The sequence below is a fragment of the Xyrauchen texanus genome, chromosome 27 (genome assembly GCF_025860055.1).
Source record: "Xyrauchen texanus isolate HMW12.3.18 chromosome 27, RBS_HiC_50CHRs, whole genome shotgun sequence".
Taxonomy (NCBI): Eukaryota; Metazoa; Chordata; class Actinopteri; order Cypriniformes; family Catostomidae; genus Xyrauchen; species Xyrauchen texanus.
In genome coordinates, this window is record NC_068302.1 from 18,485,375 (window position 1) to 18,495,126 (window position 9,752).

The 9,752-nt window shown below is 38.6% G+C and overlaps 1 long non-coding RNA gene across 3 annotated transcripts; it reads left to right on the plus strand.

The window, feature by feature from the left end:
• The first annotated feature begins 5,873 nt into the window (after positions 1–5,873).
• LOC127620616 (uncharacterized) lies at positions 5,874–8,124 on the plus strand. 3 transcript variants are annotated; one of them, XR_007967769.1, is made up of 4 exons: positions 5,874–5,908; positions 5,955–6,046; positions 6,226–7,343; positions 7,529–8,124. It is a non-coding gene; the product is annotated as an uncharacterized LOC127620616 (long non-coding RNA). The 3 variants fall into 3 exon arrangements; XR_007967767.1 differs by having other exon boundaries at positions 5,902–6,046; XR_007967768.1 differs by having other exon boundaries at positions 5,902–6,046; positions 6,226–7,211.
• Positions 8,125–9,752: the final 1,628 nt, after the last annotated feature.

Below are 9,752 nucleotides of genomic sequence, written 5' to 3' on the forward strand. Positions count from 1 at the left end.
ACTCTCATTCCCAGTCAGAAGCCAGAGATGTGCAGAAGGTATTGTTTTCTCTCTCTGGAAATCAAATGGTTATGGACATATATTCATAGTTTTAACTAAATGCATGAATACCACGTTAATATTTCTCCCTCTTTTAAATGTGCAAGTCACTGCAATGGATTTCTTTGCCCACTATTATTACCCAGTGGTTAAAAATGTGCCATCATACCTGAATTTGTTCGGGCATCATCTAATAATGGCATCATTAGCCATCTTTTGCTTGAGTACATCATTCATAATGTGATCTTGTTTTCAGTTGACAGTTGTCAGTGATCAATCAGTGTTAATGAAATCAAGGGTCTGTGTATCCACCGAAGGACTGGAAAAGGTATGTCTGTGATGCGGCTTTATTTGGATAATCTCTGAATCTTTAATGGGGTTTAGTACCTTTTTTCTTTTCTCTACTTCCAGGTGACTCCTGAGAAAGACATATCATTGGAAGGTCAAGACTGTGTTGAAAATGATGTTGAGATGGTAATTAATAGACCATTGCATCATTTTAGAAAATACGAGATTAGTGTAGTGTAGCTTCACCACATTAGCCTTCTTTTTTCATTATGTTTTCAGATGCCACCTGTCAAAGAGTACTTGTTAAATGAGGAGCAGAGCTTTTGTTCACCTACTGAAGGAGTCAAAGAGGTATTTACATGTTTTAGTCAAATTATTTACCGTGTTTCCCATTAATTGCCTTTACTCTGCTGGCCCAATTCAAGTCTAATTTGTCCTGCCCCAGTTTGAACCGAATTAACCTAGACATATTTTTACACTTTTCGTAATAACATAAAATGTATTTGACATTGTGTTCTGTGCCATTGCTTAGGGTTAGGTCAAATGAACTAGTCGAAAGCACGATATGGCTTGGTGTCCATATCAAATTGTGAAAGATTGAAATTAAGTAAATGGTCTATTGCGCTCCCTGTTTCAAAGTGAAGAGCACACAGCCTTTTTTTTTTAGCTCTTTTCAGTAATATTAGACAATGTCTAAAGAATTTGTTACTGCTTATCAGCCAATACCATTTAAGATCTGTGATGTAAATGTTCTTTAATGATTACATGTGGCATTTTTTTGATATGACCACAGCTTCCCTTTCACCAAAAAAATTAAACAATTAATGAACAATGTAGCTCAATGTATTTTTACATGTGTGTTTTAGAATATTCCTTTTCTACTATGATTTCACTTTCACAATTGTTTTTCTTCACAGGTCTGTAAGCATGACGTGGTCACTTCAGCAATATCAAGCATGGACAGATGTGCTGAATGTGTGGGACCTGTTGCGGCACTGAAGTGGATTGGCCTGAGATGTAAATGTTAGTATGATGTCTATTTCCAGTATGACATATCTTAATTCATTTTAGAATCATTCATTTAAGATCAAAATTGAATGACTGTTGCAGGTGATTATCAGATTATTGGTTAGGCCAGTAGTTTTTGCTGTGGTATAAAAGTACTTAAAATGTGCTTAAAGTAATATATGTAAAGCAAAGTTACTTTGCACGCACATCATTTTTATTTTATTTTGCTGATCTTAAAATAATATCCTGTTACCAAAAACTGTATATGTTCCAAACCTTTGAGTTTTGTGATCTATTACACCACTAAAACGTATTAATTAGAATAAGGGGGTAATAGTAAATTAACATGAGATTCTATACCTAAATACAATACAAATGTTAACAGCTGAACATGTCCTGATACATTTCTCTCATAGTGTGTTCCAGTTTTTGGCACAAGTCCTGTTATACAAAGTTTCACAAATGGACTAGAAAACAGTCATCACTGGTAAGAATGTTTGATTCTATATTGTTTGCTCAGTTTTATGAATTAACTTTCTATTATTGCTGTTAATCATAAATATATTGACTATAGGGAGTGAGTTCAGAGGAAGACGAGCAGTCAGATGAGGAGTACATACCACAGTCTGAGTCAGACAGTCAGTTAGACAGTTCAGTTGAACTAACAAGACCAGCAAGATGTGATCAAGCTAAACTCCTTTCAGATATACAGGGAGCTGCATGTGTGTATGGAGAGTCTGGTTTGCTATGTCATGAGGAGCAGTTGACTGATGTTGAGATAGACATTGAATCAGAGACAGCTGAATGCCACCTTCCCAGAAAGCAAGGTTCTGAGGTACACAGTTCAATAGATGTTATGTCATCACCCTGATCACACAACAGAGAGGACAGTACTGAGAAGCTTTTGAATGCAATAAGAGCAGCAACGTTGAGAGAGGAAGGGAGAGAAAGCGGTATGTCCAAAGCAGATCAGTGTGAGCAATCAGCAAATATTTCCAGTTCAGCAAATAGTAAGAACTATTGTTACATCTGCGGGAAACCTCAGTCCAAGTTAGCACGCCATCTGAAAACTCATACGTCTGATGTTGAAATTGGGCATGCTTTATCACTCCCTGTGCACTCAAAAGAACGTAAAGCAAAACTCAGGAACAAGGGCAACTATCAGCATAACACAGACGTTTTACAGTGTGGCGTGGGCACCCTTAAAATAAAACGGGCCCCAAAAAAAGAATGTAATTCAAAGCATTTTGTGCATTGCATGTACTGCAAAGGGATGTTTGTACGGAGAGATCTATGGCGTCATTTGAAAACATGTTCCTCAAAACCAGCGTCTGACAGTGAAAACCAAGGGAGAACCAGGGTTTTGGGTCTGGCAACTATGGCTTCAATCAGTCAGCAGATATCTCAGGGAGTTTGGAAACTCTTAAGTGTGATGAAGCAGGATGACGTTTCTGCTGTTGTCAAAAATGACCTGAGTATTCTTCAGCTTGCACAGTCTTTCTGTAACAAACATGGACATGACCCTACCAAATTTGAGTACATTCAGTCAAAAACTCAGAGAAATTGGAAGATTGTTGTTGACTTTAGGTCGAGAGTTTTCTATATACAGTCTTGAAGAAGCTGTGAAACCTGCCAATTTTCACAGACTCATTGGAGCGGTCCAGAGGGTGTCTGGCTTTGACGACGAGAGTCACTGCTACCAATGTCCAAGCCTTGCACTGAAACTGGGGCATTCTTTGAATAAGATTTGTGAAATCATTCACTGCAGAGCACTGATGTCCGAGGACAAGGAACTGATCGCATCGACAGAGACCTTTAAAAAGCTATACTCCTCAAAGTGGTCTGAGATGATCTCGCACAGTGCTTTAGTAACACTGAATGAGGCGAAATTTAACAAGCCGTCAACACTGCCTTTCACTCAGGATGTACAGTGTCTTCACCAGTTCCTTGAGAAGACTTCGTATACGACATTTCAGAAACTAAATGAGACTGGGTCACCTCAAAGCTACGCAGAACTATCCAAAGCAACGCTCGCCAAAATCATTGTTTTCAACCGCAGACGTGCCGGAGAGGTCTCTAAAATGCCGCTCAAAGGCTTCAAAGAAAGGGACAGCACCTCTCTCCATGATGATGTTGCCATGGGCTTGAGCAAGTTTGAACAGAAACTCTGCAGCCATTTTAGTCGAGTTGAGATCAAGGGGAAAAGAGGAAGAAAGGTTGCGGTTCTTCTCTCACCCGATATGGTTGATGCCCTGACACTGCTGGTCAGCAAGAGAAGTGAATGTGGCGTGCTGGACACTAATGAATTCTTGTTTGCCAGGCCCAACTCCCAGAGTCACTACAGAGGCCCAGATTCTCTTAGGGTCTATGCAAGTGAATGTGGAGCTCAAAATCCAGAGTTTCTCCGATCAACTCATCTGCGTAAGCATGTAGCTACTCTCTCCCAAATCCTTAACCTGAAAAACAACGAATTAGATCAGGTCGCAGATTTCTTAGGACATGATATTCGCGTCCATCGCGACTATTACAGGCTGCCTGAAGCCACTACTCAGCTGGCTAAAATATCGAAGTTACTGCTAGCCATGGAAAAGGGCCGTCTTCCTAATATTCAAGGCAAATCGCTTTGATGACATTGAGATTGAAGGTATGTCCATCCTAGTGTCCATCCACTGACTGGTTACCTTAAATTATCCATTTATCACTGTGAAGCTGCTTTGAAACAATCTACGTTGTTAAAAGTGCTATTTAAATGAAGATGACTTGACATGTCCGTCCTAGTGTAGGTAGTACAGTGGATATTTTACACTCATAGGGAGATTTAAGGAAACTTAAATCATGTGATGTACCATGCATCCAGTGAGTACACTGTAGGGTGTAGTCTAATTGTCATTTTTCACAAATTACTTTAAGTGGTGGTGGTGTAGTGGCTAAAGCACAGGGCTGTTAATCAGCGGTTAATCAGAAGGTCGCTGGTTCAAACCCCACGGCCACCACCATTGTGTCCTTGAGTAAGGGGGGGATTGTCCCCGTAATAAGTGCACTGTAAGTCACTTTGGTGGTGGTGTAGTGGGCTAAAGCACATAACTGGTAATCAGGAGGTTGCTGGTTTGATCCCCACAGACACCACCATTGTGTGCTTGAGTAAGACACTTAACTCCAGGTTGCTCCGGGGGGATTGTCCCTGTAATACGTGCACTGTAAGTCGCTTTGGATAAAAGCGTCTGCCAAATGCATAAATGTAAATGTAAATTTCCCTTTTTCTTCAAGATGAGATCAGTATTACAGATTCTGATGCCAGTGATCCTGATGAAAGCGAGTCTGAGGATGATGCTTCTGCTGGAGCTGTAGGTGTCTCCAGTGATTTTGGTATGTGTCAAACAAACATGTTCATAAACTTATTATTATTTCAACCCATCATTTTCATTAGATTATTGTCTTAAAATGCATAAATACAATTATACTGTATTGTGCATATATTGCAACTTTTCTAACAGAACATTATTGAAATTAAGGATCAACCAATAAGTTGATAGTTTTCATGTTCGCCAAAAACAGAAATGACAGATGAACACAAGTTTTAAAAAGCAGCTGTTTAACAGGCTGATATGTAATCTCTAGAATAATATGTTGAATATTTAGTTTGTAATGTCATCAAGATATCTGGTTTATAACCAGTTAACATTGAGTTCTGTAAGTTTAAGTTACATCCGAGTTTCCTGATTGGTATATAACTGATTTCTTCCAGATGATCAGAAGATGCCCATCGAGGAAGCCACTGAATTTTCGAAAGGTACCTGAGGTTAAATTTGGAACACAACCATCATTGTATGTACATGTGCTCTCATATAGTTGGAGCTTTCTAATGTATTAATTATTCTGTACAGCGAATGAGAGTGAGACAGAAATTGAAAACCCACGCAGAGGACAAAAAGTGTGCTGGTCGAATGCGGAAATTAGCGCTGTAATGAAACATTTTAAGGCACATATAAGCAAAGGGAAACTGGCCACACTGACTGAATGCCAGCAGTGTAAGACAGCTGAAGATCCTATTTTGGCAAGGCGCAGTGCTCAAAACATCAGAGATTTTGTCAGAAATCGTGGAATTAGTTTAAAAAGGAAAGCCCAAATCAAGTAAAGTTACATGTCTTATTTGATGTCAGCTATTTTGATTATTACTATGCTTGTTTTTTTTCATACTATAGTAAGAAACTTATGGCAACAGTAGTTTGTGAGCAAAAGGCAATTCTGTTAGCATTTCCTCCCCCTCATTGTTTTTTCAAACCTGTATGACTTTCTATCTTCAGGGGAACACGCAAGGAGACGTTTAGCAGAATGTTAGGGCCAACCTCAGCAGGAATAGAGTTACGGACATGAGTTTACTGTATAAACACCTTCTGAGAGAATAAACTTGTGTCCGTATCTCTATTCTCTCAGAAGGTGTTTATACGGTAAACTCGTGTCCGTATCTCTATTCTCTCAGAAGGTGTTTATACGGTAAACTCGTGTCCGTATCTCTTCTCTCAGAAGGTGTTTATACGGTAAACTCCTGTCCGTATCTCTATTCTCTCAGAAGGTGTTTATACGGTAAACTCCTGTCTGTATCTCTATTCTCTCAGAAGGTGTTTATACGGTAAACTCCTGTCCGTATCTCTATTCTCTCAGAAGGTGTTTATACGGTAAACTCGTGTCCGTATCTCTATTCTCTCAGAAGGTGTTTATACGGTAAACTCGTGTCCGTATCTATTCTCTCAGAAGGTGTGTATGCGGTAAACTCGTGTCCGTATCTATATTCTCTCAGGTGTTTATACGGTAGACTCGTGTCCGTATCTCTATTCTCTCAGAAGGTGTGTATGCGGTAAACACGTGTCCGTATCTCTATTCTCTCAGAAGGTGTTTATACGGTAAACTCGTGTCCGTATCTATTCTCTCAGAAGGTGTTTATACGGTAAACTCGTGTCCGTATCTATTCTCTCAGAAGGTGTGTATGCGGTAGACTCGTGTCCGTAACTTTATTCCTGCTGAGGTTGGCCCTAACATTCTGCTAAACGTCTCTTTGCGTGTTCCCCTGAAGATAGAAAGTCATACAGGTTTGAAAAAACATGAGGGGGAGGAAATGCTAACAGAATTGCCATTTCTTTTGGTTGGTCCCTCATAAAAGTTTCTCATGTGATTGGCATCCATTGCATGTTCAGTAAGTTAATATCAATACATTTCAATGCCTGTTTAATAACATTTTAAAATTTGCCTGTTTCAAAACGGCTGTTTTGTCTTTTTTTGGGGGGAAAAGTTTTGAATGATTCAAATCTGGAAAAATTTTCCAAATGGTGTTGCAATTAAAGTACTTCCCTGTAATGTAATTTTTTTGTGTATTGTGTTGAAGATCCAGTTCTCTTTAATCACCTTAGTCTTGGTAATATACACAGTGTTGTCGTGTGTGTGTGTGGTCATTTGCCTGTAAAACACTAGTCCCTGTAATGTTGGATAGTGCAGTTGTGTATTGTGTATAAGCTCCAGTACTCTTAAATCACCTTAGTCTTGGTAATGAACCATATCGTCAGGTTTGTGTGTGTGTGTGTGGTCATGTGCCTGTAAAACACTAGTCCCTGTAATGTTGGATAGTGCAGTTGTGTATTGTGTATAAGCTCCAGTACTCTTAAATCACCTTAGTCTTGGTAATGAACCATATCGTCAGGTTTGTGTGTGTGTGTGTGTGTGTGTGTGTGTGTGTGTGTGTGTGTGTGTGTGTGTGTGTGTGTGTGTGGTCATGTGCCTGTAAAACACTAGTCCCTGTAATGTTGGATAGTGCAGTTGTGTATTGTGTATAAGCTCCAGTACTCTTAAATCACCTTAGTCTTGGTAATGAACCATATCGTCAGGTTTGTGTGTGTGTGTGGTCATGTGCCTGTAAAACACTAGTCCCTGTAATGTTGGATAGTGCAGTTGTGTATTGTGTATAAGCTCCAGTACTCTTAAATCACCTTAGTCTTGGTAATGAACCATATCGTCAGGTTGTGTGTGTGTGTGTGTGTGTGTGTGTGTGTGTGTGTGTGTGTGTGTGTGTGTGTGTGTGTGTGTGTGGTCATGTGCCTGTAAAACACTAGTCCCTGTAATGTTGGATAGTGCAGTTGTGTATTGTGTATAAGCTCCAGTACTCTTAAATCACCTTAGTCTTGGTAATAAACCATATCGTCAGGTTTGTGTGTGTGTGTGTGGTCGTGTGCCTGTAAAACACTAGTCCCTGTAATGTTGGATAGTGCAGTTGTGTATTGTGTATAAGCTCCAGTACTCTTAAATCACCTTAGTCTTGGTAATGAACCATATCGTCAGGTTTGTGTGTGTGTGTGTGTGTGTGTGGTCATGTGCCTGTAAAACACATTGGTCCCTGTAATCCACTGAAATGACATATTTTGTGTATTGTAAAATGAGTGTCCTCATAATCCGGCCTGGCGCCAAAAATCACAATTGTGTCATAGGCAGGAACATTTTAGAATGGGCGGGAAATGTCCTTGTGTACCACCAAAATATCCTATTGTCATATTTTCCTTTCTGTTGTGTGTATAGAACATTTGAAGTCAGATTTGTGATCTGCAGATTAAAAAATTTTTTTTTGATAGTTGTATCATCACTGGAGGGCATCGGGAAAGGTGTGTCCCCATATACCACCACCAAACTTGTTTGGCTATCAATGTCCTTCTATACCACAAAAACAAGTGTGTGTGTGTGTGTGTGTGTGTGTGTGTGTGTGTGTGTGTGTGTGTGTGTGTGTGTGTGTAAACGAGAGAGAATAAATGCCTGCCCTACACCAAAACTTAGACTGAACTATTTATTACCTAATTATTATGTGTGCATTTAATTACCTCATTTAAGGTATAGTTCAGCCACAAATTTAATATACTCCTCATATTGTTCCAAACCCCTTTTTATTACCGTCTTCTGTGGAACACAAAAGGAGATGTTGTAAGGAATAAGTCCCCATTCACTTTCATTCTATGGAAAAAGATGCAATGAAATGTAAGAATTAAAATTGGAACAACTTTGGGGTGAGTAAAGGCATTTTTTAGGTCACCTATGCATTTAATTGTGTAACTATACATTGTATATTAGTGTGGTGATTGGTGAATTTTGGAAAGGTTGCTCCCAGTTTAACATCACTTATTAAAGTATGCTTGTTTTTTTTTTCTCTGTTCTCTTCCTCCTAGAGTGATGTTGGAGAGAGCTTTCGTCAAGCGACTAAGGGACTTTGACTCTGAAGAAGAGACGAAGAATGAGGGAGAAAACATGCAACTGATAAACCCATGGACATTCTCACCGCAGAGATGAATATAGACCCACAGGTAGAGCAGTTTTGCTCTTTTTTTCTCAGATTCAAAAGTACTGTAATGATAATTTTTCTCACAGTGAAAGTTTTCAGTGCAATCAGAGATTCTTCTATTAGGCACGAAAGAGACTGAAACTGATCCTGATGATCACCAAAATGATACAAAAATACTAATTATCAAATAAAATTTGTAAAACTGATACACCCGTAATTTAAAGGTGCTATATATGTAATATTTACACTGTACCAAATCATAAAATGACCATAATATGTCATTATGTCGATATAGGAAACATGTTAAGTTGAAATACTGGCTTCTCCAATAACAATGCTACAGATATTCTACTTTGAAGTTTCAATTCCAGGCCAGAATTACTATTTATGTTTTGGCCTGTGTGATCCCGTCCACTGCCCACTCACCAATAGTATTTCATCACCTCCAGGTTGCCATATTTGAACAAGTTTGCAGGCAAACAACACCGCCTGCTGTACCCATGGAAGCCACCAAACAAACTGAATCAGAGATAACAGATTCCACCCGACCTAAAACGCCTTGCCATCCATCTAAAAACCACCATGACCAGAGGCGTAGATAAATATATGGTTAAGACTTTATTAAGAAATTTTTTTTAAATGCTCCATAAAGGTTTAAATGCTTCATAAAGTAGGCCTATTCATATATTAGGAATAGGCTGTTCCTGCTAATCTAAGAAACTGAAACATGCTTTGTTTCTTTGTCTTTACACTGTGCTACCTCTGGTAAGGCACTATATAAATTTCACATTATAATTATTATTATTTAACTAAATAATGATGTCTTATCATAAAAATTCCTGATAGATTTACGGGACTGTTTGTAGAATACATTTATTTTAATGTTTGAATTTGTATTTATTATTCACTGCAAAATGTGTGCTTGAAATTTCACATTTTGCTTAACACCTCTTGCCTCCAGAATAATGTTATTATACATTCACAGACAAACGAAAATTCTGTTTCATGTAGATATTATCAGAAATACCTATTATAAAAAATAAGTCAAAAACATATTCCACATTTAATGTAGCCTACAATTTCAGCTTCATCTCATAATATAAAA